The following is an 8,055-nucleotide window of genomic DNA, read 5'->3' as shown; positions in this document are numbered from 1 at the left end:
GTGCAGTCGTGGAGGTAACGAAACCTTCATGGATAGAAGCCCAGTAAGGATGTTGATGCGCTGGGTCACTGTACGGCTCAGTAGTTGAATCAGGTTCCATGTTGAAGGTGGCTGATCAACTGAATATTCCAACAGATAATTCCTACTTTTATACTTTTGAAAGGGAGTGGGGGAGGAGTGGGGAGGAGAGGGGATTAAGTGGGAATGAATTTCAAAAATGACATGAGCTATATTCCATGAAAGAGAAAATTGAAAATACTATATGAATTATATGAAATATACTTATTGATTTCATTATGAAACATATTTTCTTCCCAAGAGATTATTTACAATAGATTAGAGAACACAAAAATTGATGTGAGGTATTTGCATAGAAGAACTTGTAATTGAAATAAAAAAAGGAAATAATAATGAGACGAAGTGAAGAAAAATGCTCCAACCATCGCATTGTTCAATGTGTACCAAACCAAAACAATGTACACCCTTAATTTCACTTCTTTTTTTTTATTTTATTTTTATTTCCTAAAATTACAAACATAAACTTAAAACTATCTTAATTAAATATTCCTAACTAACCTAAAACTAATCTTACTACACTTACACTTAATCTATGGAAAGTTTTTATAAAAGTCACTAACTTTTTATAAGTCTCTATCGAAGAGGTATCTGCTTCACACTTTTTCTCCAGAGATGCATACTTCCGATCTAGTTCGGCTATTACTTTTTCTGCTTCCCTCCGTCGGTTAACAATTTCAGCCATTTCGCGCTTCCTTTTAACCAACGCGGCCTCACTAGCTCGAGAAGCATGTTCTGCTTCCTTACATCTCTGTAGAAAACTGTCCAACATTTCACTAACCTCTCCGATAGGCTGTCGCACTTGTGGCACTAACACTTCAGGATTCGTCACCGGTGTTGCCAGCATCGGCGAAAGCGGCACCACCGACGGAGTGAATACGATGGGAGCCTCCTCCGATGGGGACAATACAACTGGTGGCTCCTCCGGAGAAGGCGCTAGGTTGTTCCACTACTGCTGCGGGGTGTGTGGAGGGCCTTAAGCTGTTTGGAGCGGTCGACCAACTACCTGCATAAGGATTAGTCCTATTGCAAGTAGCTCGGTACTTAGAAATAGGACCAACCTTCGCTGCAGGTCGTTGGCAAACCTTCTTTACAGGCCTGACTTCCTCCTCCTCCTCGAATAAGTCAGGGCTGGTGGATCTGCACCTAACTCGTGAAGTGGATGCCTTCTCCTGCTCTGTCATAGGCATGATGGATGCCACAGCGTTATTTAATTCCTGAGTGTTGGATGCCATTCTGAAAATGTAAAATAATACAAAGTTAGTAGATGTAAAAAATTAAAGTACATTGTTAACTTACTCAAACTTAGCTCCTCGTCGTATAGTACACTGCTTCTGGTTGAGTATGGCTGGACTGCTCTGGATGACTGGAGTTGTCGTACTGAATGTAGAAGAACGTGCTCCTCGGGGTATCAACATCATTGGGAGTGGAGGGAATGAGGTGGGGGCGTGCATGCGCAATGGTTGGAATATGGTGGGGCGAGAAATGGTAGGAAGTGGGCGGGGTGGAGCAATGGTGGGAAGAAAGCGGGCCGCGCTCCGCGCGGCTTACGCCCCAATTCGCTACGCTCGCGCCGGCGCGCTTCGCGCGCCGGCGCGAGCGTAATGGGGCCACCGCGCCGGCGCGCTTCGCGCGCCGGCGCGGTGGCCCACCCACCACCCACCGGGGGGAGGAGGGGGGGGGTGGGGGGTGGGGGCGGCGGGGCCGCGCTACGCGCGGCCCCGCCGCCCCCACCCCCACCCGCGCGCTTCGCGCGCCGTGAAACCTAACCTAACCTAACACCTATGACCCTAACCTACAGTATGTATTAATCTAATCTAACCTAACGCGAAGTAAATTCACCATGTTGGTTCAATTAATACGTCATCTGTTGGTTTTGGTTTTGGTTCTATTATTCTAACATTTGGATCAATGTCCAGTCCTGGATATCCCAGTCCACCTGATGGCCTGACTTTATGGCTTTTCTCCAAAACTTCAACTCTCTCTTCTAGTACATCATACTTTTTCATTGTAGTCCCTGTTATGTTTGACATAGCATCAAATTTTTTATTTGTAGACGCTGTTATGTCAGACATTTTTATGTCCACATCATTTGTAAGTTTGTCAAATTTACGAGTGAAAGTTATCCGAGCCTCTGCAATTTTATCGTCAAATGCTTGACGGGCATCGCGAGCAATATTACCTATTGTGGATTGTATTGCAGCTTGTAGGGCTAGAAGTATAACCTCCTTTGTTCCGTTAATTTCCCCCTCAAGATATGATACAGTTACACAATCACTCTTGTCAATTGGTTCGCTTATATTTTTTCAATATTTTTCTTTGCATGTCATAATGACCATCTTTTGTTAATTTAAAACCAATCCCGGGAGGACCTCGAATGACATTACCACCCAATTTTCTTTTTCTACCAAACTTATCGATTGTTTTAGACATTGTGCACTCTACGATGATTCTTTTCAAACTGATATTTCTTTCATTTACATTATGTTATATATACTTTACAGTAATTGGTTAGGAAAATAGAAATGAAACAAATAATATTTTTATCATTTTTTATTCATCTAAGTAACTTGGTAAAAGTGATACATATACAATACATAATACAATAATCACAAATAATCACAAATAAGAATGTTCCGGTTTGAAGGAATAAGCAATAATACTTCGAATTATAATTCAATTATTCATCTCTACAGTCAACAAATTGATTAGTTGGTCTAAGGCGCTCTCTTGAGAAAAAGAATGAACGATTTCAGACACCCAACGAATGTTATCATTAGGATCATTTCGATAAAATTCTATATCGCTATGACCCCATGGAAGAGTTCGAGTGGTATTCGGAATGATGAATCTCTTGTCGTCATGATACGATAAAGCGACTTTATTTTTCAATTCAGTGTAAATATCATGCAATACGCTTCTGAACGAGTTCATCTTCCTGAATATCATACCTCCCTCTTCAATGATTTTTTCATAGTCTTCACATGTCAATTCATTCTTTATAACAGATCGTTTCACACCTTTGGCCTTCTTCAGTTCACCATCAACAGATTTCACGTAATACGCTTTAGCACCTGTACCGTAAAAGCTGATTATTGGATCATTTGGGATTCATCTTTGAAATTACCCAGAACTGACTTTGTCACTGGAATATTGAATTGGTTTCCTATTTTATAATTAGATGTATCGAACTTATTTATATTATTTTTGATAAATTCATAGAAATTGTCTGTATTTACTTTGAGAATAAGGGAGTCGGTATCAGTGTAGAGTAAGGACCGCATCTTCTCCAAACTGTTGTTTGATACATCCATAGAAAAAATCATACATAACTGTTTTAGATAATTCTAGAATGGAAAATCCTAAATATAGTGGTTTATCATAATGAACTTTTACTCTAGCCAATTGAATGGCAACAAAATTTTCTGTAAAAATAGAGCATTTTTTAAAATTTGGTCGAGATATGAGACAACTAGCACCTATAGTTCTTTTATATTTTCCCAATGTGTAATGAGTCTAACATCAATTCTATTGTCTACGTTTTCCATTGTTTTTCCATAGACTGCATTATCATTAGTTTGTAGAAATCTTTTTCAGATTTGTATTAGACCTATTACGCATTTCAGTATCAAATCTATATAAGGCTTCATCCAACATGATTGCTTAAACCTCAATACTCTATGTGTGTTCATCACTATCAAACCATGATTGACAGCTTGCTGTAAGTTTCTATAGTGAACAATATATTTTCTTTTGTCGTTTAAATTTGGAATTAATTTGGGAACTTTCGATTTTGCATATGGAGGTATCAAACGTTCAACTAAGAATGGTAAATCGGAATGTTTATCATGAAGTTCTTGGGGATAATGTATATCCACTTCCAATACATATCCATAAGGACTACTCGATATCCACATTCATTATATCAAGATTGAGAATTTCATGAGGTGCTAACCATGAAAATTCACCTGTTGGTAATGGTTGCGACATGCTATGACCATATAGATTTGTTGCATCCAAATATGAAATGAATGAAGATGGTTCATTTGGATTATAATCCGGTAAAAATTTATTGTTTGCTTTATGTTTCCTTTCACTACATTGACTTATTCCACCACGAATACCTTTTTGAAAGAAGTGAACCATATCAATATCAGTTAGTAATTCCAATTCAATATTAGTATATTTCAACATGGCATCCCACGATAATCCGGGTGCAGTGAAGTATTGTGCCGGATCCAATTTATATTTATCAACAGATATATTTCTAAAGTTTTCAAAAATGTCACATAATAGTAACACATCTGACTTTAAATATAAATCAGAGTATTCACCCAAATCCTGACATTCGAATAAATTCCAAACAAGTTGAGCTCTCCCATAATCATTATCTGATACATGTTCACAATTGAGTTTATCATAAAATTGATTTTTGGTTGAAGTCTTGGATGATTCAGTTTTTTCGATGTCATCAACAAAACTATAGGGAAATACACCTTTCTTTCTCATCAAATTGAAATTTTCAATTTGTGGGAAATGTTTGCGCATCTCGATACACTGATCAGATGTTAAATTTGCACCTAAATTCTCCAAAGAACTAGGCATGAATCTGAACTATCAATGAATCTCATTTTCAAATAATTCTTCTTCACCCTACCATCTTTATCCGTATAGGAGTGTGTAAAGAGATGTTTTGTGAAAGATATATATTTCTCATTAGTTTTGTGGGATGACATCCACTTTATCTTTGTTTTTATACAATTCCTTTATGAATAAATGACAATCATATCCACTGAGATTGTGAAAAATTATAGGAATGAAATTTGGCAATTTAAAATTCAAATTACAAGATGAATGAGCAGCAGGGGACCTTTTTTTTCCTGTGAGGTGACAATGATCCCTCACTTTGACTTCGCCATCATTAAATGTTTTGGAACAAATGCCACAATTTGTGGCAGAAGCAAACTGTTCCTCTTCCTCAGGAGTTTGTACATCCATAGGAATAGGAAACCTGAGATGATTTTCATAAATATTTTTCAAATCATCTTCGATTTTGCTAACGAATTTTCTGGGCTGCATCCACACCCCTATACGAAACAAATTTTGATAAATCATCATTGTATGAACATTTAATCAAATAAGCAAATGAATAAGGCTCATGTTTGAATGTCTTGATCGAATACGAGTATTCAGGATTTGGTTTAGTGGTTTGAATCGGCTTCAGTACTGATTCAAAATCGGCATACACTACAAATGGTACCTTCATTTGTTTCTCAAAGTTTTTCAAAAGTTAGTATATTTTCAGGTACCGTTTTCCCATATTTATTGACTTTGAAATTGGTTGATGGTGTTTGTAGTACTCAAGTGATTACAATCATTTATCTTATGACGTAAAGTAATTGTTCATTAGAAAAATATATAAACAGCCATCACAAAAATATTTCTTATGTTCATGAGCCGATAATTGGCTTGAAACTAATCTTGAAAGATCTTTAATCCAACAATAATGATTATTACCGAAATCATCTGTGATAAGTAACAAATTGACATGTCTTCTAAGTCTTCTCTGAGAGTAACGTAATGGTCCAATTATTTCATACATTATTTTACCCTTCTCGAATTTACTTTCTAAACCGTACACATTAACTGAAATATCATTCTTGTCTTCAAATTTCACAATATCTTTCAACTTTACCGAAAATTCATACCTGTTACATCTATGACTGTACTGAAATGTGGATACGATGAAACTTCTGATGTTCTATCGATTGCAGGATGTAGTGCTGAAGTGATAGCCCATGCAAAACAATGCTGATCTTCATTACGGACATTAACCACGGCCTTCCTACGCTCGATACATTCAGGCAGCTTCACATATGAACATCCACTGAGCGGGCTGTATTTATTAATGTTCAACTCCAGAAACATGATTTTTTCACAAGTCCAACCTAAAATACAGAACAATATTACTAATCCATCCAATTAAAACTTGGTAGAAATGTTTACCTGAATCACGTTCCTGGAATTCTGTAGTTTGAGCGATAATCCCATTTCGAAATCCATCAAATAAGGAATTCAAATCAGTAGATTGATCAACTGTTCTATTCTGTGAATTAAATGATTTGGTTTCCTTCAGGTCTTGTGTTTGTAGAATATAACTCCCAAATACTTCCATATTCACTTTGATGATTTTGTGAACCCTGATGGCCGATTCCAATAATTCTATAACTTTCTGCCTGATTTCATTAAAGAATAACATGTAATCGGTGGAAACAATGGAACTCTGCACCCTGTATGTCGCAATCCGACGTTTGAAGGCGCTCTTTATAATTTGAACACCATCACTGAATTGAACACATGTATTATTCTTATTTATGTTGTAGAGTTCTATTGTGAGAATTCACTTGAGTCAATGGAATCATCACATTACAACAATTACATGTGTACATAGGTGCTGCAGCGTCATCTAATCTCACTCGTTTTCACTGATGGCCCTCCTTGGCAAACCTGGGAGCTGATGACGACGAAGGTTGTCACTACGGGTAAAAGATTTACCACATTCACAAGAATACATTTTCTATGATAAGATTGTTCTCACTAACTCACTCGATGAAACTGACATAAACCAACACTCGCCCGCTTCTTAAATACCATAATCCACGTCGCCTGCGCATCACCGTAGAGAGTGAGGGTAGGTAAGGACACATCGATGCATCCACTAGAGATGCCTGACGTCACAGCCAAGCCCATCTCCCAATTTGATGCGAGTTGCCGGCACGAGCAAGCAGTGATCGTTGCGCTCTCGGAGAGGGCAGACGTTTGCACAGTCCTCGCCCGCCTGCGTGTCACCATCAATAGCGAGGGTAGGGTGATGCGTTACGTCACATCATTCACTGCTTCGAGAGCGATAGCCGAACAAGCAATTGTCGTTGCGCTCTCGGAGAGGACAGACGTTAGCACAGTCCCTCGCCCGCCTGCGTGTCACCATTGATGGCGAGTCTGGGCGTTACGTCACATCCTTCACTACATCGAGGGAGGTGAGAGCAGACTGATGAATACGCATTACTCTGCCACACGTCGTGGAGTGAACATGTCGCTCTCTAGCCGTTGAACGGTTATTGCTGTGACGTCACTCCACTACTAACTTGGTGCCCTCACACCGATTGAGCATTCATTACTTGGAGATCTTCGAAGTATGCAGACGTATGTTTGTACATAGACAAACAAGCACATGATGAAACCCTGTACCGTGCATTCTCTTACACACACACACACACACATACACACACAAAATCTCATATGAAAAAAAAAATCTGAACGATCCATGCACCAGACACTTCAAGGTCACAACGCCTTGACCTTCACTGCACAACAAAAAAAAGCAAATAACACGTCATATTGGTGGGGGGAGGATTAGAACCGGGAAAAAATTTCTGAACAATCCATACACCACACCCTTCAAGGTCACATCACAGTGACTTCACCAAACAACAACCAATAAAAAAGCAATTAATACGTCATAGTGGTGGGGGAGGCTTAGAACCGGCTCAAATCTCCTACTTCGAGTTCATACTGCTACGTGAATTTGTCCTTCAGATGTGAAAATTGGTGATCGATCAAGATCATGATGATGTACTCCCACTATTTGGATTAAAAGGTTTACTAAGTATGCTGGTTGCAATTTAATTTATTATTTTGAATATAAATATCAAGTTTGATAATACAATCGTTGGAGACATTGAGCAACCCTTAAACTACAGAGCATATCATGTACAGGTGTCATTCTATTGCAGAGTAATATTATTCGAATTCCACGATTTTGTAATTTTTTGTAATTGATTTAATTTGTTCTGATTCAAAAGATGTGAGGAGTCCCCGCAAAAATCGTAATGAGGTTTTATTATGCAATTATAGCACGTTATATTTAGGCATAAACATTGATAATACAGATGCCACTCTAGAAAAAAAAATCAGTTTTTT

Source organism: Leptinotarsa decemlineata, unplaced genomic scaffold, assembly GCF_025532065.1.
Source record: "Leptinotarsa decemlineata unplaced genomic scaffold, Ldec_3_MD MMD2_P_RNA_scaffold_7, whole genome shotgun sequence".
NCBI lineage: Eukaryota > Metazoa > Arthropoda > Insecta > Coleoptera > Chrysomelidae > Leptinotarsa > Leptinotarsa decemlineata.
This window is presented reverse-complemented; position numbering follows the sequence as displayed.